At 49.4% G+C, this 14,756-nt stretch overlaps 1 pseudogene across 1 annotated transcript in view; it reads right to left on the minus strand.

The window, feature by feature from the left end:
* LOC147712714 (histone-lysine N-methyltransferase SMYD3 pseudogene) overlaps positions 1-14,515 on the minus strand; it is a 102,135-nt pseudogene extending 87,620 nt beyond the window's left edge. Inside the window, exon 1 of the transcript XR_015295764.1 lies at positions 14,415-14,515. The product of XR_015295764.1 is annotated as a histone-lysine N-methyltransferase SMYD3 pseudogene (transcript). The remainder of the gene's footprint in view (positions 1-14,414) is intronic.
* Between the last annotated feature and the right edge of the window lie 241 nt (positions 14,516-14,756).

A 14,756-nucleotide genomic window follows, 5' to 3' on the forward strand; every position in this document is an offset into this window, starting at 1 on the left:
TGCTAGATGTCATGCTAGGAAAGCAAAAGGTAACTGTTAGGGAAGTACAGGTTCTGCTCGGACATCTCAACTTTTCAAGCAGGTAGTGAGGACAAGGATGACTTTTTGCAAGTGGCTAGACTTGCCACTTGCGGGCCTGTCACTGCCATATCACCACATCAGATTGTCAGTGGGCACCAAAGTAAATTTACATATGTGGCACAGGTTTTTGCATGATTTCAATGGCCTCCAATGGTTGCACCGCGGAACTGTGATTGGGATGTACAGATGTACTCCGGCGCTTTGGGAGGTCTGGGTTTCATATTGTTCAGGTGGGGCAGGTGGAGCGCAGAGGCGTGGCCTTTGGAATGGAAGCGGGGTGCGCGCGGGAGCATCGCATTTCTGGAATTTTTCCCCCTGGTAGTGGCGGTGACACTCTGGGGTCAGGAACTGGCGCACAAGCAGGTATTGTTTGGAATTGACAATATGTCTGTGTTACAGGTGGTCAATAGACAGTCTGCACAGGACGAGCAGGTGCTCATATTGTTGAGAGTTTTTGTGATGGCTTGCTTGAGACATGATGTAGTTTTCAGGGCTAGACACGTGCTGGGGTGCACAATGACATTGCAGATGCTCCGTCTCGTTCACAGTGGGAGAGGTTCCATGGGCTTGTCATGGACGCAGACCAAATTAAGACGACAATGCCAGCAGAAATGTGGAACATGGGCGAGAAAGGATGCTTCAGTTGGTGGTAGGGTCTCTAGCAGAATCTACCAGGAAGTCATATATGCAGGTTTGGCGGGAGTTCCTAGCCAGAGGGTCTTGTTGGAAATCAGAGATTAGGAGCAGGGACGAGGACATGGTGCAGTACATACTAGCACTGATTGATAAGAGGTTGTTTAGAGTAACGATTACGGGGAAGCTGGCAGGGATTGCTTCTGTGGGCAAGCACTTATGGGACTATACTCCATCAGCCAGGAAACTAGGGAGGAGGATACTCAAGAGGTGGGTGAGAGAACGGGTTGGCCAGCACAGAGTTCGTGTTGCCAACGCCAAGTTCAGAAGCCATTGTCTAGACAATTTTTCAACAAACTAGTGAGGTCCTGCCGGTCATATGCAGCGTAGAAATTATTTTGTTCTCACCGCTAATGTCTTGCATGTTTTTCAGGGCTTTCAGGGTGTCTGAACTGTTGTGGAAAGGGGGGGTCCAGGGTTACTTTGGGAGGATGTTGGAGGTACGGATGACAGCTTACAGCTATGCCTTCACCATTCTAAAACTGATCAGTGGCCATAGTGTTGCATCCTTTCCCAGTTCAGGGTGTATGCCAAGTGAGGTTGACTACAAAACTGAGGGCACTTAGTGCATGACCTCAGGGGTCAGTTTACTGACACATAAATGGTTCAGGTGTGACATCCTTTCAGTTTTTATGGGTGCTGAGGAAAGTATGGACAGCTTTGGGGGAACTGCCAGGAGATTATGGTTCCCATTCCTTCAGGATCAGATGGCCATGGAAGTTGCATGGCAGAGATGGTTTAGAGGTAGGATCATGCAACTGGGTTGATGGTAGTCAGATTGCCTTAGTCGTTATGTGAGGTTAGAAGAGGGGGGATGCTAATAGTACCACGTTTTTGCTTGTATCGCACATATACTGTTCTTTTGAGGTGCTGTGGCTGGTCCGGAGGTAGTCAAGCTATTGATTTGGATAGTAGGGCATTCTTTTGTTAAATGGGCGGAGCGGTACAAAGTACAGAAGGGGCAAGGTGACAATCTTGGGCTTGATTATCGCCTATTTAAAGTTACATGGCACGGAAAAGTTGGAAACCCGGTGGGATGAACTGTTGACATTTTTTAATATGTTGTTGAGAAGGCACACGTCTGGACATTTTGGTGCTCCGCTGGGGGGGAGAATGACATGGTGGTGACTAAGGGCTTGGTTTTGTTAAAGGAGTTGAAGGGATACCTCTTAGAGATTAGGAGACAGTGGGCAGCTTCGCCCTACGGATGGAGTTTGTCCCAATGAGACAATGGAGGGGCTGAACAAGCCTGCAGCTGTTGATAAGGTCATGTGCAAGATTAATTGGGAAAGAAGCATTTTTTGTAGGGACGAGGGTTTTGGAAGGATGGAGCATCCATAATTGAAATATGATGCCCGGAATTTCTTTTTAGAGGGGACGGGGTTTGTTGGAAGGTTTGATCCTTCTAGCATGGTTACCCCCACTTTAGTAGCTCTGAAACAAGCTCCCTTTGGGATACTTCAATAGCACACCAAATTATTTATTTTCCACATACAGCATTCAACTCTCATCGAATCAATATCGCAGTAGCCAAAAATCCAATATGAAAATGTTTATTAAGTTGATTTCAAAACGTATTATTTTTGATTAATCGATAATTAATAAAATGCATTTAAAATACAATATTCACATGAATATGCAATATTAAAATCACATGTTTAAAATATTTTTTTTAAATCAATCAGTGCAAAAAAAAAATCAAAAACAATTATTCCACAATGAGTTAAATTATCCTTGTCATATGTTCCATAGCAGTCCATATGATTAATAACACTTTTATTACAAAGTAGGCCAAGAAGCGACGCGTTTCAGAGGCATGCACAGGTCCAACCTCCTTCTTCAGGCTTTACTACTTATTTCTCCCAACAATTTTTCAGGGTTGGGGCAGAATGGCTTTCATCCCAACAAGATCTCTTTTTTATAGCAATGTTCCTCAAATAAAGATTGGTTAAACCAATTGCATATCAAGAGCGGACCGTTCTCCACTCTTAAGCGATCACGTGTTATAGTGGACAATGGATTTCACTATATAACCTTAAGCTTCCCTTTATTTTTCAATTATATGCCCTATTATAGCCTTAGAACAGGGGGTGCCTCAGGGCTCTGCCCTGAGCCCCACCCTGTTCAACCTATACATGGCTCCTCTGGCAGATGTGGTTCAATCGTACGGTGTTGAATTAGTATCCTACGCCGACGATACCCAACTGCTTATCTCCCTATCCCAAGCTCCCACCACAGCAGCTGCCAACTTCAAAGCTTGTATGCAGGATCTTGCAGGCTAGATGAACCAACACTGCTTGAAGCTAAATGGCTCTAAAACTGAGGTATTAGTGATAGGAGGAAATGATGCAAGCTGGACAAGAGAATGGTGGCCAACCTGTCTTGGTCCTGTACCTACTCCCTGTAAGGAGGCGAAGAATTTGGGTTGATCCCAAACTCTCGTTCGATGGCCATATTCATAGAGTAGTAGGGAAATGCTTCGGGGTTCTGAAGACCCTCAATTGCACCCTGGACCTTCTACCCTTAGAGGCCAGACAAACCATGACCCAAGCCTTAGTGACTTCCCGCATAGACTACGGCAATGTGCTACTCCTAGGAACCACGGAAAAAAACATCAGGAGACTGCAGGTTCTCCAAAATACAGCAGCACGACTGGTCCTTAGACTACCCAAAAGAGCAGCCTCCAAACCTACTCTGGCTGCTCTTCACTGGCTACCAATAAAAAAAGGATTCTTTTCAAAGCGCTCGTAATGTGCTATAGGATCACTTCGCACATAGCCCCTCCTTATCTGGCGGACCTAGCCATCACCTATGAGCCTAACAGAACACTCCGCTCTAGGGGAACTGGCCTACTCAAAATCCCTTGTGTAAAAAAAGCCAGAATGGGAGGCCGCTCCTTTAGAGTGTTAGCGGCTAACAAATGGAACTCTCTTCCAGTGAACATCAGGCTAGCGGATACTGAAACTAAGTTTAGAAAACTACTAAAGGCTTACCTGTATACCCTCTAGTTTCAGGTCCTCAATCACGGCCTCCTCTTTCTCCACAGCGCGGGGACACGCCGGGATGGCGTCGCCATGCGCTCTACAAACCCCTTTATTATTATTATTATTATTATTATTATTTGTGGTACATTAAACACACCCGGTTAAAATCTTCATTGTTTATTCTGGTGAATCAAAATCATTTTGCGGTCCATATAAAGAGATAGGTTTAGGTAAACTCGTTCGGCAGCAAAGATTTGATGCTTCTTGACACAACTATCGAGATTGAAAAATCTCCTAAGCGTGCGCTGTACTCGAGATAGCGGACTGCCGAGAGGGGGCAACACACGCCCATTTTGTCTAAGAAAATATGCGGAGGTGGTTGGCATAAGCTGTGACATTGTGAGGAAAGAACTTTGTAATATAACCAATGTATTCTCTTCACTTTGGATTGCTAAATAGCAGATCACAGAGAGAGCAAAGTAAAGGAAAAGGGAGTGTGACGTTGTGTAAGAACTCAGCAGTGCTGTATATATGCCTAAATAGTTCTGGATCAACAGAAGAAGTTCTTTTGAGGTCCTTTGAAAAGTATATAAGGAGTGTACACCACCAGATGTTTGTTTGAAGAGGCTGATAGGGATACCTGGCAGAGGAGGGGCAGGTCAGAAAGAAAAGCCTTCCTGAGTGGCAGTTGGCAGTTTAAATAGCCATGTTGATAGATTTAGATTACTGTTGTGAACAAAGGTGAATCAGGACAATGGGGAGTGGCAAAAACGTTACACCTGGAGGAAGTAAGAAATTTAAAGTTATGGTTTAGGATACCTATTAGATGTTAATAGAAGTAGGTTAAAGTGTTAAAGGATTAAAGTCAATAGTTATATAACAGGATAGGATGTACAAAGTTGCAAGACAAAAGATGTAAACGGGAGGGGGATTATGATGTAGGTGATCTGGTGTATGGTGAGGTGTAGCTTTTGTAAGGCTAAGGCCTAGGGGGAACTTTGTTAAGTGCACCTGTTTTCAATGGAGTGGCCTTTTTCATACACTAAGAAAGCGAGTACGTGGTCTGTGCTGCTCCTCTTTATGCCAACTTCTATGTTTTGTTTTGAAAACCAATAAAATCTTTAAACATAAAAAAGTTATAAATTGCTATGTGCAAGAAAGTGAGCACAAATTGTGGGTGTTTCAAAATAAGTGTTCACGCTGTACAACGTTTAATTTAAAGAACGCTTGATAAAAATCAGGAGAATGTTTCTTTCGCATAAAAGGCAGCAGGGTTTTGCCCGACCATGTTTTCGGCTACAAATCAAAGTAATAAGGTACACAATAAATTAAGTAATATGTCTAACATACTGATATAGTTCAGTTGAAGTTGAAAAGGGATTTAAGTAATATAAAACTATATGATTTACATTTTTGATGGATTGTCTTCCAAGTACACTCAAAATGAACTGACAACTATGGTTTCAAGCCTTTTCCAGACATACATGGTTTACAAACGAATTAATATGTAAATAGAGAACTCAATATGTCCATGCAAGGTGTGGTAGAGCATTTTCTTTTTTCTCACATTGCCCTATGGTACCAGTAATTCTGCATTTCTAACTTGAAATGGAAAACTGGACTCATAAAAGTACAAAAACAGGATAATGGGCAAGCTGTATGAACAGACGGTCCCAAAAAGAGGTAGTAAATCTTACACTGACTTTTTGCGACTAATCTGTAATTTTGCGATGTGGCGATGTGACCTGTGTACTAATCTGACCCATTGCAAAATTTCCAGCCTCAAAGGTCACAAAATGGCCAGCCTAATGAATATTAAATTAGGTCAGTATATATTTGCAGCACTCTGCAAACACCTAGACGGCTACAAACACAGACGTGGCTTGCAGAGAACAGGAGAATACCTTTCCTATGTTTATATTCACAAACAGAAAACTTTTTGTTTTTAAAGCAGCTTGTGTTGCTTAAGGGAACCAGCGCTACTATAAAAACATGTTTCCCATTTGGGTCACAAACCACTAATACATCTCATTACTATTCGCATTGAGGGTGGAAAACCCTTTAATGCCCTTTCCTAATTGTGATTTGCAACGTGTCGATAATTCCATTATGCGATTTGGAAAGAGATTTACCAATAGGGCTTTGGGGGGCAGCCGACGAGCGGGAAGCTTGCCCCGCGGGGAATTTGGGCATGGTGCAGCCCAGAGTCCAATTGGGCTAGTTGGCCAACACATTGGGTGGGTTTCATTAAAACCGGCCATTTTAGGACGCTGTGTCACCTTTTTAATAATGTGACACGTCGGCCGGTTGGGGCAGCTGGGTGGTCGGTAAGTTTTTTCTAGTTTTGATGGGTTGGCAGTTTTTGGCGTGGCAGTTTTTTGCTGCTCTTAGCATCTTGACATCCTTGTTGTGGTGTGCTGTCATTGGGATCAGGAGCGTCTCTTTGCTTGGTCATGTCATGCGGGGAGGATCCACGAGTGCGGGAGGCCATGCGGCTGCTCGCAGAGGCAGGCCGCATGGACCTCTTGAAGACTGATGTTGCAGCCGGCTTTTGCGTAGGGCATCAGATGGGGTGGCTGCGGCGGTGCTGGCATGTTTGCCGACGTGGCCCTGAAAGCAGACGATGAAGAGGTTGGTGAGTGGGGGGGCACGCGTGAAGAAGCCGGGGGTGCGGCGCTACCAGTTGTTCACCTCTCGTATTTAAGGCGGGGCGGGCGGGCTGTTTTACCAGATGGGCGGGCGGGCGGTGCATGTTGCAGGAAGGGCCATGCACGAGGGAGGAAAAGGTGGGGGGGCGGGAGTGTCTACCGGGCCACCCATAGACCTGGTAGTCTATGACATCAGCTCTGAGGAGGAGGAGCAAGGGGGAGGGGGGCCGGGGGTTCCCAGAAAGCAGGGCTGGCATACAGGGAGGTGGGAGCAGGGGGGGGGAATGGGCCCCGCGTAGCTGTCCGGCCAAGAGATGGAAGGGGGATGGGTCGGGCCCTTCGGGGGCTCTCACCTGCGGGGAGAGCGGTGGGAAACAGATCCCTGTGGGCAAAGGTGGCAGGAGCAGGGGACCCCGGAACGCCATGAAGACAGGGGCTGGAGGGTAAGCAGGCAGACAAGGGTGGCCTTTGAGGGAGCAGGGGGTCCACGTGGGGGCTGATGCCATACTTTGAATTGGGAGGGTGGCTGGACAGGGCACCGGAGGGGCTCAGGCACTGCTGGTCAGAGGCAAGGGGCTGTGCAGGGGACAGGGTCCCTCCGGTTATGGGGGTTGGGGAGGCTCAGGATAAGGGCCACACAGCCCTGGGGGGGTGGGGGAGAGGCGGGCCACGCAGGTAGCAGGTTGGTGGAAGTCCTGGAGTGGAGCGACAGAGGAGTTGAGGGGGGCTGTGTGGGAGCTGGGCTCTGGACGCGTTTCCAGTGGGATGGGTGGCCTGGGGGGCGGCGCGGCATGGGTGCCATTCGGTGGGTGGGGGCACGAAGAGGGGGTTGGAGATACGGAGGTGGGGGGGAGGGTACGGGCGGTGGTGTGCTTATTTGCCAGGTTCAGGTTAGGGAATTAACCTGGCACGCTGGACCTTAGTTTTCCTTTGAAGGGGCACCAGGCCAGGTCCTCTGGTGAGTCACATGCGGCTCCGTGGCGCCAGTATGATGGGTAGGCATTTTCCCATGGAGGCAGTCAGACCCCAAACGTGGGACTTGCAAGAGAACGTAAATTCGAGGATGGAAGCGCATGCAGCGGTCCCCAACCCCTGGTGGATCGATGCGGCCTCCGGGGTGGAGGGGCAGAGGCATGTGTATGAAGGGGAAAGAGGTGTTTGGCCACGGTGGTACAGGCCGGGGTGTGGAGGCCTTGAAACGCAGCGGAAGAGAAGCGGCACAGTCAAGCACGTGGGAGTCCGGGTTGGGCACCAGGTGCAGTTGGATTATGATGAGAACAGCTATGAAGAGGGGGAGAGCATATGGGTTGAAGGGGAGCATGGGGGTGACAGGGGGGATGCGAATAATGTTGTGCTATTTTTTTTCAGATGGCCTTGGATGACAGGCGTGCCGGGACTCATGGAATGGTGCCCCCTCCTGCACAACTGGTTAGTCTGCGGGATCCGGTGAGGATGCCGACCTTGACGCCAGGTAAGGATTTTGAGGAGGGATATGGGGCACGGTACAAAGCGGGGACTGTTTCAAGGGGGTCGGATGCCCAAGGGGAAGAGGGAAATGTGCGCTTGCGCAAAGGGCGTTATGTCAGGGACACAGGGATTGGGCCAGAGGTGACCGGGGTTCCCGGGTTCGAGACGAAGTCAAAGGCGACTGACAGTGGGCTGGGTGACCTGGTAGACAGGTCCAAAAAGGCTACAGATGCAGAGGACAAAGGGGACCAAGGGGCACAGGTGGACGGGACAAAGGAGAGCCACAAGGTCAAAATCAAGCACCTCCGATATATGGGAGTAACTAAGCCACTGGGCGCGCATCTGATGTTGTCCACTAAAGAAAAGATTGGGAAAGGGGAATATGTGTACATGTTAAAGCTGCTGCATAGAGAGTTGAGGGCAAAGGAAGGGTCGAAGGAGGAAGAGTTAGAACTGGCCAGGAGCCCAGGGTGCCCATGACCATTGAGAATTGGTCGGCAGCTTTTCTGATAGTCGCCATTGTGTACTGTGAAAAGTACCCAGACAGGTCAGTGACACTTTTCAAATACATCGATGTGATGTGGCGGGTGCAACTGACTTACGGTGGATGTGCTTAGTCACAATATGTTGAGGAGTTCAGGGCTAGAATGGCTTGGGACACGGAGGTAAGAGGGGGGGAGATAGATACGGACCTGTATCAGCAGACGATGGGGGCGTGAAGTTCGGCAAAACGACGTATACGGCAGCGGCCTCCCTCTGGTTTACCACCCTTTTCAAATCCGCCCCACCCGGGGGGGTGGTATACGCAGCAAAAGGAACAAGAAATGTCCAGGGGGCATGTTGGGACTTTAACAAGGTTACATGTGCCAGAGAATATTGCAAGTTCAGGCACAAATGCTCAAAGTGTGCTGGCAAACATCCATTGGTGCAATGACACGGGCCAGGCTTCAGTGGACAGGGACAGCAGTTCAACCACGGGCCTCCCCAGACCACTGGAAATAGGGGTGGCAGGGGAGCCCAAGGCTCCTACGCCCATTAGGCAGGAATGCTTGGAACTGTTTTTGGCAGCCTACCCCTTCATGGAGGACGCAGAACTGTTGAGAGTAGGTTTCCGTGAGGGTTTTCGGATTAGGTATGAGTGTCCTCACACCGCCAGGTAGGCCGAGAATTTGAAATCAGCCAAAACACACAGAGGGGTGGTGCGGGATAAACTGTTCAAGGAAGTCGACAAAGGGTGCATGGAAGGACCATGTGGGTTTCCCACCATTCAGGATTTGATCATTTCACCAACAGGGATTGTGCCTAAAATGGAGCCATTTGCAAACAAAATGGAGCCATGGCAATTCTGGCTCATACAACATCTCCCCTGGCCGGAGGGTTGGTTGGTGAACGACTTCATTGCGAATGAATTGACAAGTGTTGTATTCCTCCGTGGACGTAGACCGGGAGTTGGTGGCATCAGTAGGGAAGGGTGCGTTTGATGGCGAAATGTGGCATTAAGTCAGCTTTGCGCTTAATGCCGATGCATCCTGATGATTTCCAGCTGCTAGGTATAAAGTTTGAAGGGCTTTTCTTTGTTAACAAGGTGCTGCCAATGGGATTCTTGATCTCCTGTGCTTTGTTCGAGCGCTTCAGTACATTTTTGCAATGGGTTTTCACTTGGCACACAGGTAAAGAGACGGTGACACACTACGTGGATGACTTCTTCCTGTTGGGCCAGACTGGTTCAACGGACTGTCAGTTACAACTGGCATGTTTTCAAGAGCTCATGGGCCACTTGGGTGTGCTCCTGGCACCAGAGAAGACGCACGGTCCCAGCACGGTGTTGTCATTTCTTGCCATTGAACTGAATTCGTAGGCGATGGAGGCACGCCTCCAGGGGGACAAAATGCTGCACATGTTGATTTTGATTGATGACATACTGGCCAAGAAAAAGGTAACGGTCAGGGAGGTGCAGGTACTGCATGGACATTTGAACTTCGCATGTAAGGTGGTCAGGACAGGACAGACTTTCTGTGGGAGGTTGGGGAGGTCTCTGGCAGCCTTGACATTGCCGCACCATCACATATGCCCGTCCGCAGGGACAAAGGCAGATTTGCGGATGTGGAGAACATTTCTGGAGGATTTTAATGGCATTCCCATGGCAACACCGAAGGAGTGGGAGTGGGAGGTCATGATATACTCGGATGCAGCGGTGGCTCATGGTTTTGGGCCCTACAGGGATGAGAGGTGGTGTGCGGAGGAGTGGCCGGTACAATGGAAGAACGGGGGAGAAGTATCGCCTTTTCAGAGCTCTTTCCGCTGGTGGTGGCTGTGACAGTTGGGGTCATGAGTTGGCGCACAAGAAAGTGATTTCATGGTTGATAACATATCAGTGGTGCAGGTGGTGAATAGGCAATCTGCAAGGGATGCACAGGTTTTTTAAATAATGAGAGTGGTTGTCTTGCGCTGTCTGAAACACGACATTTTGTTTCAAGCCAGACATGTGCCAGGTGTGGACAATGACATAGCAGACGCTTTGTCTCGTTGACAGTGGGAGAGGTTCCATGGGCTAGTCACAGATGCGGACGAAGGCAAGACGGCGGTTCCAGCAGGGATGTGGTCAGTAGGCGATAAAGGATGCTTGACCTGGTGGTAGGATCCTTGGCACCATCGACACGGAAGGCGTATATACAGGCATGGCTGGAGGGGGGGCCTCAGGGACAAACAGAGAGATGGGCGAGGGAGGAGGAAGTGGTCCAGTCAATTTTATCACTCTGACAGAGACTTATCAAGGGTCACCATAGCGGGCAAATTGTCAGGTATCGCTTTTATGGGTAAGTTATGGTGGGGCTACGCCCCATCGGCAGGGGAGCTAGGCGGACGCATCCTGGAGGGCTGGGTGAGGGAAAGGGGCCTTCAGCCTCGGATGATTCATGTTGGTCCATTTGATACAGGCAGTGCATCAGGTATGCAAATCACGAGAGGAGGTACTGTTGCTTGCCTATTGGATGTCCTGGATGTATTTTGGGGCATTTCGGGTGTCGGAGCTGTTGGTGCGCAAGGGGAACAAGGGGTGCAGTGGGACAATGTGGAGCTGGGGGAGGAGCGGGTGGCGTTGCTGATTACCCAATCTAAGACAGATCAGAGGGGAGCAGTCAGGTAGGTCTTTCTGGATGCAGCGGATGACAGGAATGTGTGTCCAGTGCGGTGGGGTAGGACTTTATGTTGGTGGCGGGTGCCAGGCTCCGGGGCGGTTTTTAGTAGGAGATCAGGCCTTCGAGTGACAGCGGCACAGCTGCTGTGGGTTATGCGGCGTGCGTTATTGTCCATAGGAGAACGCCGAGCGATTTCAGTACCCATTCTTTCCGCACAAGGGCAACCACTGAAGCGGCCAAGCGGGCTGTGGGAGGGAACAGATTATGAGGCTGGGGGGTTGGAGTTCGAAGTGTTTTAAAAGATATATTCAGTTACAGCAACTGGGGGAGGGGAACTGATAGGTTTGATTTCTGGTTTCTCACATACGTGTCTTTGCAGGTATGGGGGCGGGCCTGGCGTCCACTGAGTTATCCATTTGGATTGTTGGCCATTCCTTCGTGAAATGGGCGGAGTGTCACAAATTGGATAAAGGGAAGGGTTTGAGTCTTGGCCTTGCTGCAGAATTGTTTACGTGTTCTTGGTTTGGGAAAGGGGGTATGTGGTGGCACGAGTTGATTCCCAGGTTGAATGAATTAGTTAGGGGTAACATTTACCCGGATGTGTTGATCATCCATTTGGGGGAAAATGATTTGGTGCCGTGCAAGGGTTTGGCTTTACTGAAGTAGATGAAGTGGGATTTATTGTAGATAAGGCAGCGTTGGTCTGGGTGTTATGTTATATGGTCTGAGTTTATCCCTCCAAGGCCTACCTACTGGATCCTTCCCCAAAAAGGGGAGAGGGAGTGCTTTGGCAAGGGGCGCCATACCATACCTCAACTGTGAGTGGCTCCCTTGGCGCTGTGGACTCTCTCAGAGGATCACTTGAGACTCCAGAGTATACATATTGGATCTTTCCCCAACAAGGGGAGAAGGAGTGCTTAGTCAAAGGGCACAAGGGACAGGGGGCAAGGTGGTGGTGCAGGCAAGGGGAGAGATTCAGGGTAGAAGGAATAGGAGCAGAGGGAGTAGACATAAAATGAAAGAGGGAAAGTGGTGAGGGAGGGTGAGAGGCAGAGCATGGAAGAGGAGAGGGAGGGTGAAGGAGGGCACAAACTGGTGGACGAGTAAAAGCTACGTCCAAGGTCCAGTAAGCTTTGAAAACAGGGGAAGTGGTATCATTCCCACATCTCCGCTGCGTGAGGCTCCCTTTACGCAGTTGACTCTCAGAGAGGTCTCTGAGACTCCAACAGGGGCGGCCTTAGGCATGTGCAAGCTGTGCACCTGCACAGGGCCGCCAAACCCCAAGGGCCACCACGCCAATATATATCCTTAATATAATAATCCTCTAAGGATGGATACATATTTGCGTGGCGGCCCCTGGCAGGGATTTGGCGGCCTCCGGCTCTGTTCCACTTCCAAACACCCTGACCACCTCCTGCCCCTCTTCACTGGCCTCCGCGCTCTGCCCCACCCGGACCCCCACTTCCGGGGCCCCCTACCTCCCCTGCCCAGGGCCGCCATGAGTCTAGAGCCGCCCCTGACCTCAACCTACTGGATCCTTGCCCAACAAGTGGAGAGGGAGTGCTTGCCTAGGGGTGCCATACCATATCTCAATTGTGCGTGGCTCTGTAGACGCCGTGGACTCTCTCAGTAGGGTCTCAGACTCCAGGGTAAAAATATTGGATCTTTTCCCAACAAGGGGAGAAGGAGTGCTTAGTCAAAGGCAACAAGGGACAGGGGGCTAGGAGGCGGGTCCGAACTGGAAGGTCAACAGAGGGGTAACAAACGGCAAAAGAAAAATCACATTAATTAAAGAAAGATAACACATTCAATACCAGGATAAATTAGCGATCCAGAAAAAGACAGGATCCACAAAAGGCAGGGGTCAGGGAGAACAAAGGGAGGGAGTCAACGAGTTGAAGAGTCCCACCAAGAAGAGATACAGATAGCAGAAAAGGAAATGTATATGTTGTAGAGTCACTCATGGGATTGAATGACTGGAACAGTCTTGTAGATTGCAACAGCTGCTCCATAAGAAGTGACCGGGCGCTGTGAGCTGGGGGAGATAGCAAGTGGCTTAAATATTAAAAAAGATGCATTTTAGCATTTTCTCGAATGTGTCCACAGTAGGATATGGGCCCTCTGTTACCTTCTATGGCCGAGTAGTAAAAATATCCATAACTGGAGTGCAGAGGACTCTTTAAAAAAAATGTGGGTCTTGGTGCCACTGCACCTGTAACAAAATCTAGGAGATCACTAAATCCAGGAGACCACTGCAGCATCACACACCAGCACGGTTGATAGACCCAAACATCCTCCTAGTGATTTTATTTTATGTAATGTAATGTAGCTGCTGTCATGTCATTTCTTGTTATATAATATGTAGCTGCTACCTGTTTTGTTATTTCATGTTATGTTATGGAATATGTAGCTGCTGTCCTGTTATTTACCCCCCAACCCCCCCCCCCCCACCCCTCCCCCCCCCCCCCGCCGTGTGTGGCACTCCGGGATGAGACAGATTCCTGGCACACACAGAGCCGCACCCGAATGTTTCACAGGTCTTTAAAAGACCACTTGAATGTTAATTAGGCCTTGCAGTTGTTTTACCCCTTCTAACAGCCCCTGCAGCTTCACTCTGCCTACTGATTAAAGGTTCAGCCCCCCCCCCCCCCGACATTTTTTCTTAGCCCCCCCCCCCCCAAAATTTGGCTCTAGTTGCGCCTCTGCACTAACTTATGTAGTCTCGTGTACATACTTGTCATATTATGCCATATTAGTGCCTATTTTGGCTTACTTATTTATAGGTTTAGCACAGTTTTTACCTAATTTCTGTGGCATCCAAAAAATGATTAATACTATTACTGCCTACATGACACTGCATCTCTCTACTCGTCGATCGTCCCCCCCCCCCCAAACGTAACATCTCGATCTCTCAATAAGATGCTAACCTCACCTGCCTCACTCTGCCCTCCCTCCCCAAGCGGTGCTTGTAGTGTCTTGGTAGTGGCACGCGAGGGTTGCACTACCGACCTCGTCGCCATTGTAATGATTGAAAGTGTGGGCCCTGGGCCCTCATGGTGGGTGCAGCAAGGACGACACGGACACCAGGATAGAGTGGTAGGAAAGGTCTCTAAACACCATCCCATGAACGTCACCTACAAGAATCCAGTGAAGAGGGTTGCACTACCGACCTCGTCGCCATTGTAATGATTGAAAGTGTGGGCCCTGGGCCCTCATGGTGGGTGCAGCAAGGACGACACGGACACCAGGATAGAGTGGTAGGAAAGGTCCTGAGCACGTGCGCTCAGCCTCTTTTATTGGCAGCGTCATGTGACACCATGACGTCTGTGGTGGGTGGGTGTAGATTGTATTACATTTCACAGGAACACTAGAACGTGTCCACACCAAGACACTACAGTGCTCACCTCACTTTATTTTGTCATATTGAACTGGCGTTGGCGGTTTTGAAATACCCGACCATATCACGAAAACTGACTCCAGGCGGTAAAATGTCACTTTTGCGTCGGGACGCAAGAAACGAACTTGCCGGCGCCCTTGTTGGTTCCTCCTTCCTTCTGCCTAGAGCTCCCGTCCCTTGACCCCATCCCACCTCTCGCGAGCATTCGCTGCTGTCTCCGCTTACCTTCCTGCTCTCCCGCAGCCTTCGCTCGCTGTCCTCCGCTGGGCTCTCCCGTTCCTCATCATCCAGATCCCCAACGCGTTTCCCAGACTTCTTTCTTGCAGAAGAAACGAAACTTACGCGTTTT

Source organism: Lissotriton vulgaris, chromosome 5 (assembly GCF_964263255.1).
Source record: "Lissotriton vulgaris chromosome 5, aLisVul1.2, whole genome shotgun sequence".
Classification (NCBI taxonomy): Eukaryota; Metazoa; Chordata; class Amphibia; order Caudata; family Salamandridae; genus Lissotriton; species Lissotriton vulgaris.